The sequence below is a fragment of the Uranotaenia lowii genome, chromosome 2 (assembly GCF_029784155.1).
Source record: "Uranotaenia lowii strain MFRU-FL chromosome 2, ASM2978415v1, whole genome shotgun sequence".
In the NCBI taxonomy this organism is placed as follows: domain Eukaryota; kingdom Metazoa; phylum Arthropoda; class Insecta; order Diptera; family Culicidae; genus Uranotaenia; species Uranotaenia lowii.
In genome coordinates this window covers 270186399-270196894 of record NC_073692.1, presented here as the reverse complement: position 1 = coordinate 270196894, position 10496 = coordinate 270186399, and the positions used below count along the sequence as shown (strand labels likewise).

Genomic DNA, 10496 nt, shown 5'->3' with positions numbered 1-10496 from the left:
AAATTCCTCTCCTGGGAATCAAATTCCGGATCCCTGCTGTAGGATTCACAAACCAGGGAGCTTGGTCGTTTACACGGCTTTCTCGCTCAGCGGTTGGTTCGTTACTGACTGGTCGGGGTTAACAGGCTCGTACGGTTAGTCAAATCCGTTCAACCGTTCACATACACAATGATACACTCTACATCCCTTCCCTCTTCTTTATTTACAAAGGAACTACTCAGAAAAAAAATGGTATTGGCTTAAAATGAAGACCAAAAGTATATGTTCGAATTTAGGTCTGTTAAAGAGTCAAGCTTGCCTCTTACTTCTATACAGAAGTTTTCAATGGGAAAACAACTTTTAAAAGTACAATATAAGTGTTATTTCTTGCACCCATGGGAAAATGTATACAAAATTTAAAAGTTAGCTTATAGCATGTAACACAGCTTGACACTTTGCCGAATACTCAAGTAAGGAATCAATTTCTATGATTAAAAGTGTCATACTCTAGTCTTGATTGAACACATTGATTGTGAAAATATATTTATGGTCGTGGTTCTGTTCTCGTATATCTATCAAATCTTAATTATAGTGTCTTTTTATTTAGCCTCTATTGCTACTTGTAAATCTCTCCTCCTCGCCTCGTAAGTCGTTCGAGTTCGACTTAAATATCCAAACCCGTATCGCATCAGAGATCATGCTCCTTGAGGAGAAGTCGGTGATTCTAAATATGTTTTTCTTTATCCAGACAAACAAACTGACTGGATTTGTCACTCTTGGAATAAGATCAAGTGTGCATGTTCCTCAAAGCTTCCTCTGTAGGTGAAAAAGAAGGTGTAGAGGTGTAGGTTGATGACGACCTCTGTTCGCAGAACGTACTCCCGAATTCAGAGAGCGTGCCAATCTCATCCTATCCCTCCTATCCCAAGCACGACGCTCAGCGTCGGAATCGAGACGAAACAGCGCTCGGAGAATTTATCATCAAGAGCGGAGATCTGGTAGAGGAGCACCAAGTTTATACCACGGCGAGAAAGGAAAACGAACGACGTCGACAACCAACCTAGAAACTTCCAGGCGTTTCTGACTGGATCGAACATGTGAATGCTAGATAGTATAAATAGAGGCGTTTTTGTTTCAGCAAACAGTTCAGTATAATTTCAGACTTTGTAAAGTCAAAGTTCTATAGAAATAAATGATAGCAGAAGGAAGTGGTTTTTGGTGAATTGCCTTTGTTTCTCTGTGGTGGCCAGTCTTGGGAGTAGTTAGAGAACATGTGGTTACACATAAATTGTTCTTGTCAGAACCGAATTGCAAAGTGTTAATCTGGAATTCTTTCACCCATTTGATGTCACGCGATTACCAACCATCGCCTTGCGTGCCCATCCGGGCCCACGTTGATTCTGATAACCAACGCTTCAATTTTCGGGGCACCACCGCCCGATGGCAGTGCAACACCAGGTCAAAACCAGTGCAACACCGTTCGAATAAACAGTTTGACAACACCTAGTGGTGCACCAGTGCAACACTAGTGCAACACTCGGCATAAACAAATACGGTATAAGTTTTAAGGCGTCGTCCTTTCGCGACGCTGAGCCTGAAATCGATCACGAACTTTTAGTTTGCTCGTCTCTGTTGGGTGGAATTGTCCATTGCAAACATTCATCGCTCTTAATAAGTTGGCTCTCTTGCTCAAACCTCAACCCTCATGTTGAGAAATCATTTCACTCGGGAACTATCGGTTAGATGCAAGTCGAGTGAATTGTACACAATATCAATTTGACATTCTACAAACAATAACACAGCCACGTGTGGAGACTTCATCTGTCAGCTGTCATCTGTCAAACGGACAACTTGCATGGAACATTGCACGAGATTGGATACAATGTTGGATACAATATTGAACGGAATCTAGTTGACAACTGGATTAAACGTTCATGGTTCTTCAAATCAGAAATAGGCACACCGAGAAGCAAGTGCATGAAATAAATATAAACATCACTAATGTAACAGATCTAGTTATAAGTTATACTCTGTGTTCGTCTCAAATAAAGTTACCTTAGACCTTAAACAAGAGTTTGAATTCGGTTTTTAATACGATCAATCTGAGAAACTCTACAGGTTATGGGCCCAGTGGTTAATTGGGATGTCATAACCTATCCATCTTAACAGGTTATGGGCCCAGAAGTATTCTGGTCATAACAAATTTGCCAGACGCGGCAAATTCGAACCAGTGGTTTAACTGGTAGGCTGAAGACTAGTGGATAACTAGTAGAATCGGTTGGAGTTGAACCGATGATCGAGGATGAAGCTGGTAGACTTGGACTGACGGACGAAAGCGGAAGCAGGATGTCAACCGACGGCGGTATAAGCGGCGAAGAATCCGGTTGGAGCATAGATTATGCAGAAAGGCGAGAAAGTCGCTACGAGAGGGGAACTCTCGAGCGTACTGTGTTGTATACGACAACTCTCGACAGCTTTGTAAGGTCACTTATATTCGACGACAGCGAGGCTACTTTGGCAGCTCGGAAGTGGCGAGCAGATAATCGGCTGGCTAAGCCGGAGCACACACACATATTGCTGCGGACGCCAGTCAACCAAGAAATCGTCAACCAGGTAGCAGGGGCTACCGAAGCGCAGGAGTAAGAGCTTAAGGTCACTCTTAGGAAGCGTACATCAGCGGGCTCGACGGAATCAACATTGTGGTCAACAACGGAGTGCTCAACAAAATCATCGACGTTGAGGATGCATTTTATTTCCCGGATGGAACCTACTAGGAAGCAGGAATAGCGGTATTAGTGGACATGGAGGAAATCCAAGAGCTGAAGAATCCGGCGATAATTAGAATAGCCAAGCATATCAGGAATCTTTGGGCTATGAATATGGGGAAGAAATGGCTAATGAGTGTAGTTAGAAAAAATTCACTCTGGAATTATACAAAGTTTTATTTACTCCTCGACATGGGAGGATCTACTTTCAGTAAGAAAGTTCAGCGAACAGGGTAAAAGGGTTACTTTTACAAATGAGGAGGTTATCTTCGAAAATGGGGAAGAAATCATAGCCACAATGACGGTCTGTTCCACCTTGAACTCGTTTGGGAAGGAAAGTCGGCGGAACCAAGAGCATATGTTGGCATAAACGACTAGGGCATCTAAGCAGTACGGGTATGGAAAAACTTTTAAAAAAGGGCATGGTTGAGGGTATCAATCTTCCTTCTGATGAGATCAGCAAATCGAAAGTATGTGATGCTTGTTTGGCAGGAAAGCAAGCAGCCAATAAGTATCAACAGATGGAACTTCCAAGATAAAAAAAGACCGTTAGAATTAAGGCATACAGATGATGTTCACAGTTCCATACACTACACAACAAAACGGAGTGAGTGAACGGATGAATAGAACATTGATGGAAAAGGTAAGATCAATACTCTATGAAAGTAAACTTTCAAAAGATATGTGGGGTAAAGCATTATATGCATCAACATATCTATTGAATAGATCGCCTACAAACGGGATAAATGAAGACAAAACACCTTACGAAATGTGGTATGGGAAAATACCAAAAGTAAAACATTTAAAGATCTTTGGACGCAAAGCATTCCAACAAATTCAGAATGAGAGACGTCAAAAATTAGATTCGAAAACTAAGACATCAATTTTTGTGGGTTACGCAAATAATGGTTTTCAACTCTGGAATGAAGATATACGATCCATTGAAATGTGAAGGGATGTTATATTTGATGAATCCATTATGGTTAATAATGAAGACTTGCAGAGGTTATCTTGCACGAGAAAATTGATAAATTCAAAAGTGAGCAAAACGAAATTGAGGACCAAGAATCAGTATCTGGAGAAGATAATGATACTTCGATCGATAATGGTCAAACTGAAGAATCATTTGGAATAAGTGATTATGAGAGTACGAATGAAATTCAAGAAGACGATATAAGTGACAACGTCTTGAACCAAACATTGCGGCGAAGCAATAGAACCAAGAAACCCCCAGCTTGGTTCACGGATTATTCAGCAAAATTAGCAACGGTCATTAATGATATTCCACAACAAATCGACGAGTTGAAGAAAACGGACGACTGGACGGAATGGAAAGTTGCAATTCAAGAAGAACTTGATGCATTACATCAAAACGAAACTTGGACAGTGGTAAACTGTATTCCAAAAGGAGTGAAACCAATTCACTCGAGATGGGTTTTCACAATGAAGGAAGATGGGCGATATAAAGCAAGATTGGTTGCAAAGGGATGTTCACAGCGACCTGGATTTGATTACTGTGAAACATATGCACCTGTTGCAAAATTGGAAAGTGTTCGACTTATTCTTGCACTTGCAAACGAGCACAAATTATAAGTCCATCAAATGGATGTCAAGACGGCATTTTTAAATGGAGAATTGGATGAAGAAATATTCATGAAATTACCACGAAATGGGGATGGGTTAAGTCAAACTGTACGCCTGCATAAAAGTTTGTATGGTTTGAAACAAGCTAGCAGATCATGGAATAAACGATTTGATGATGCTATGAGAGCTCTTGATTTTACTCCTCTCAAAACTGACTGTTGTATCTATAAATCAAAATCCAAAGGAATATTTCTCATACTCTACGTAGACGACATCCTATTGATAGCCAAAAATATTAATTCCATTAAATGGATCAAAAAGGAACTTGGAAGGTTATTCCAAATGAAGGACTTGAACGAAGTAAAACATTTCCTGGGAATGGAAATAACACGTGACTTTGAGAATCAAACGTTAGAAATTTCTCAAGTACAATATACCGAAAAACTTCTTCAGAGATTTGGAATGAATAAATGTAAACCAGTGGGGACACCACTAGGAACCAACACTAAATGGTCCAAAACTGAAGATAAACATACTGAAGAACCGTACAGAGAGCTATAGGGATGCTTGCAATATCTCTCATTAATTTCTAGACCAGACATTTGCGCAGCGGTTAGCATTTTAAGCAAATATGCCAACTGTGCAACGGATTGGCATTGGTCTGGATTGAAACGTATATTAAGATACTTAAGCGGCACCAGAAATACAAAAATAATCTACAGCCAGAAAAGCGAGTACCCAGGTTTAGTAGGATTTGGAGATGCAGATTTTGCAAATGATCCTGATGATCGAAAATCGGTATCAGGATATGCCTTTTTACTGTATGGCAACTTAGTTTCGTGGTCAACGAAACGTCAGCCATCAATCAGTTTGTCAACGAGCAAAGCAGAACTTATTGCACTTTGTGCAGCTACAAAAGAAGGAATGTGGATAACCTTCTCAACGGATTGGAAATTAACTTAACACCTTTCATCATAATGGAAGAAAGCATTCCGTGCATTAGCATAGCTGAGGAACCGAGGCACATCGACGTATGAAACATTTGGATATTGAATATATGTTTGTACGAGATCACATCAGACAAGGTCGACTGAAGTTGCAGCTCATCCCAAGCGAAGATCAACAGGCAGATGCATTTACAAAGGGGTTACCTAAATTATCGCATCGGAAATTGTTCAGCGTGTTGAATGTTCAAATTGAGGGGAAGTGTTGAGAAATCATTTCACTCGGGAACTATCGGTTAGATGCAAGTCGAGTGAATTGTACACAATATCAATTTGACATTCTACAAACAATAACACAGCCACGTGTGGAGACTTCATCTGTCAGCTGTCATCTGTCAAACGGACAACTTGCATGGAACATTGCACGAGATTGGATACAATGTTGGATACAATATTGAACGGAATCTAGTTGACAACTGGATTAAACGTTCATGGTTCTTCAAATCAGAAATAGGCACACCGAGAAGCAAGTGCATGAAATAAATATAAACATCACTAATGTAACAGATCTAGTTATAAGTTATACTCTGTGTTCGTCTCAAATAAAGTTACCTTAGACCTTAAACAAGAGTTTGAATTCGGTTTTTAATACGATCAATCTGAGAAACTCTACAGGTTATGGGCCCAGTGGTTAATTGGGATGTCATAACCTATCCATCTTAACACCTCAAACAAATTGCTTCACCTCGCGCTTCGGTTTTCTACCGGACCCGCTCTCGCTCTACAGCATAAAAGCTGGGCCAGCACATCTACAATCACACTTTATCTGGCGCTTCGGTTTGATTTTTTCTACCGGACCCGCTCTCGCTCTACAGTCAATAGACTGGACCAGCATCACTTTTCCTTTTCCCTCGCGCTTCGAATTGGAATATCCAACCGGTCCCGCGGCTCGCTCTGCAGTTAGAAGTAAACTGGACCAGCTTTTTCTTTCACACCGCCATATCAATTTTGTGCTTTCTCGTTGCGCTCTACAGTACAAAACTGGACCAGCGAATTCCAATGAAATTATTCTATAGGCATTCCATAAACTCTTTACCTCAATGACTTACTTATCCAGCAAAACGATCCAGAGAACTATTGCTGCCTCGCACTGTAATCAAAAATCTTACCGGCTGCGCCAAATTGTAGGATTCACACACCAGGGAGCTTGGTCGTTTACACGGCTTTCTCGCTCAGCGGTTGGTTCGTTACTGACTGGTCGGGGTTAACAGGCTCGTACGGTTAGTCAAATCCGTTCAACCGTTCACATACACAATGATACACTCTACACCTGCCACTTCAAAATCTGCCGTCGCTGTAATCGAGAAACAAATATTTAAACAAAATAACATCATGCTTTTGTTTTTCAATTTGAAAACCTACCACTTTTACCATAGAGATTATGAAGCTTCGGCTTAGAATGAAGACACTCGGTTCCCGAAAAATGACTCGACTGGCGAATGGCACAAACAAACAGTTTCAGTCAATAATAAATCAAACAGATATAATTTTACACTGCTTGTGATATAAATTTCATTGGCCGCTTTATTTATACATCATGGAATGTAAAATTATACCAATACAATTTATTTTTATTCGCTATTTGAGAAAAGACTAAAATTACATCAAAAAGAGAGGAAAATTACATCTTTTTTTAATTATACTTGTGAAAAAATAGATCACTCGCGTTTTAGATTCCATATACTTTTAGAAATTTTTTGCTGTGTATGTGGTGTATGTTTTTATGTTTAAATATCAACAAATAGACTGGAAAAAACCTACAGAATGCTAGATCTGTCAAACCAACACAACTGAGGTCAATAGATTTATATAGAGACGGTAAATAGTCAACAAAACTCCAACAGCTTACAGATGCATGAGAAAAAAATGATTGGAGAGTCTTAAACCACTTGTTTAGCTTAGGCTTCGTTCAAAGCGATTGTTTGCCAATATAAGTTTTTTAAGCTTGTTTATTTGAAACGGCTCAAACCTTAAGATTTTAAGTAAACAAGCTCTTTTTGTGTTTTAATACACTAGTTACCAGCATTTGTTAACTTAGTAAACTTAAAATCGTTTTTCATGAAAAATCGACCACTGAGTTCGAAAATGAATTGATAAAAAAAATCAATAAATGGAACAGTGTTTGGGATGTTACTGAAAGAAAAAAAAGAAAGCATTCAGTACCGTTCATACTTCTATAGAAATGAGATGTAATCACTGTGTCGGTCACATCATTTACACAGCAAATTTTTGCCTCGATTTCCAGCAAAAAAAAATTGCTGGAAACGTTCAGCAATCCAAATTTTTGCTGGCAGCCAACAATCGGTTTTCTAATTGCTGGATTTTTCAACATTCGGTGGTGTGCTTGTTATTTTTGCTGAAAAATCAGCAGTCGGGTTTTGAATTGTTGGACTTTCCAGCAATTGGTCTAGTTTGCTGTGGTTTGCTGGATAATCAACATTCAAGTTGTCAAATTGGAGTCTGTCTGTTTTCGTATACTGAAGCAAAGTGAGACTCTATTTCACAAATTTTGGTAAGATTATTACAATTATTTTCCTTTATATTCTATCAACCAGACATCAAGTCAAAGGTGAGTTTTGATTGAAAAGTGTTACATGATTGTATAATATTGACTAAAGTGTGGACGTGCGCAAAGGCAACGGAAGGAACTCCACAAGAACAAGATAGGCCACCACAAAATCAAAATTGGTGTTCATTACTTTGCATGTATTCAGGGAAATTATTACGGGCACTTACTTCTTGTCATCGCGTGACCTCTGCAGCATGCAGCGAAACGAGCGCCGCTTAGCAGCAACGATTTTCCGCAACTGGAACATGCATGTGAGAAAGCGCGCCGGCCTCCTCGTAAGCGCCTTCAATTCCTGATAAGAGCATTGGTGGATTGTCGAGCATGCCACACCAATAATCTGTTCTTCGCACGTCCGGGAGATCCGGATGAAGCATGCAATGCCCTAGGCACCGAAACTCCTGCTGGTGCTGCCACCTAGCGCCGAACGGTAACACTTGGCACGGCACTTCCTGACCTTGGTGACGATCCAATGTTTTTTCCTGACGCGGAGTCCTGCGCCGCTCCAAATGCGGCAACCACTTTTGATGTCGAAAGGTTTTCTCCCTCGACGACTGCAGCTTTGCTGATGCCACTTTGACGGTCAGTAGTCACCGGACCACGGAGCCTTGCTTCTGCGATACCCGCTGGCGACCAGGATGCTGATCGACCCAGGCCCAGATGGCTGTTGTTGTTGCTGACGCCCGGTTGGCAGATTTGTTGTCACCGGACGATGGAACCTTGCTGCTGCGGTGCTCGTTGACGACCCGGATGTGGATCGCTTGTCGGACCAGGCCCAGATGGCTGTTATTGTTGCTGCTGCCCGGTTGGCCGACACGGATGTGGATCGCTTGTCGGACCAGGCCCGGGTGACTGGCGAACAGTGACGCGTACTGACGTGAGTTGACGTGGCGTGGCTACGGCTTGGCTGCTGGGGACTAAAGAGGGGAAACAAAAAAGCAAAGAAAAGCCCTGGTGGGAATGGCACCATTAATTTTGGACTTTCATTCCCGTTTTGCTTTGCGGTCTTACCCGATATTGGGGCTGTTATGCTATGGGTCTTCCCTAATGCCAATGCGATGTAGTGCGCTCCGACTGACTGGCTCTGCCTGGAACACGCAATAACTTTAGTGGAGGCACCTTTTGCCAATTGAGGTTAACTCACCCGTTGGTCTTCGGCAATCAGCCCGCTCAAAGTTTTTTTGCAGCTTTGAAAGGAGCGCTGTGTCTGAGCGTCCAAGGCCTTCCCCGCAGCGTTTTCCGAACCGTTTTGATGGGCGGGACAACCTGGCCAAAGTCACGTGTGGTGATTAGCAAATATTGCGCAGCAAATCATTATGAAAAAACTCACCAGCAGCCGCCAGAACCGTTGAATTCTTGCTCGGTGCAATCCGAAATCGGCACCGGAGAATGTCGAATATCGTGGTGATGTCCGGATCCTGCTGGTCGTTCTCCGCCTTCCGGTTACGGTCGAACCGACGTTTTTCACCAACGCGCTCGATAAAATCACTGTGTCCGCGCTTTTTTCACAGCCACCACGTCAGCACTCCGAGAAATGATTTTTCCGTTTTTCTGTTTCCTTCTTTTTGACATTTACACCGTACGAGGGGTGTTCCAGAGAGATGTGAAAAGTTCCACACTGAGAGAACTTCAGCATATGTTTTTTCTAATTCTGTGCTACTTGTGTGCGCGAGATACGTTACTGAATACATGACTAATAAATACAACTGTTACAAAAGGTATAGATAGATAAATACTTCATAAAAGATATATACTAAATAACAAAACTCTATTTCGGGTGGCGGATGATTAATACTTTGACACAAAGCTGCCACCCTAGAGCTGATTTCCAGCAACTTGAATTGCTTCACCGAAAAAACTTTTCACATTAGCGCTACGTGAAAATGTAGGTACATAGATTTTTGCCACCCTGAAAATCATGTGAAAGCTACGTGAATTTCAGGTAGCAAACAGAGCTCGCGTAGCAAGAAGAATTCACGTAATTTTCATATGAGTTGTAAGTGAAATCCATCTGAAGCGTACGAGGGGGGGATTTGTTCGCTACATGGGATTCACGTAGATTTCAATAACATATTAACGTTTTGTGTTTTGTTTCGCCCACTGGAAATAAGAAGAATTTGATTTCGAAAAGGAATTTTATCTAACCGATGAAATCACATAACACGATAGCTTTTCATTTACACTTTTCATTTATACTATTTATAAATATTTCACTTCACTTCACATCTAATTTCACTTTACGACGACCGTCCAGAAAAGTTGCGCCTCCATTGCAGTTACTTGACTGACCAGATTCTGTTGGAATAGCAAAATATATAAAAAACAACAAAAATATTTGAAAAATAATTCACTACTTACAAAAAAAAAACAGTTTTCCCATCTCCTAAAAAGTTCCCTCAGCACTTGGATCCACGCCATATTGAGAACTGTTTTCCTTCACATAGATTTTACGTGAAAAAAACCACTCCAGAGGTACGTGAATATCACATCACGGATAAAAAACTCTACAGGTTGTTATCAAAATTCGTGTGGTTGGCTCTTCCATATCACAGATTTTTGGTTGAACCCATAATATTGCTAAATGAACATCGATAACTA

The 10496-nt window shown here is 41.0% G+C and overlaps 1 long non-coding RNA gene across 1 annotated transcript; it reads right to left on the bottom strand.

Annotated features, from left to right (window-relative positions):
* Positions 1-7030: 7030 nt before the first annotated feature.
* LOC129744331 (uncharacterized) lies at positions 7031-9364 on the bottom strand. The gene is made up of 4 exons (XR_008736894.1): positions 9229-9364; positions 9043-9164; positions 8910-8986; positions 7031-8849 (listed from the first exon to the last, which is right to left on the bottom strand). It is a non-coding gene; the product is annotated as an uncharacterized LOC129744331 (long non-coding RNA).
* Between the last annotated feature and the right edge of the window lie 1132 nt (positions 9365-10496).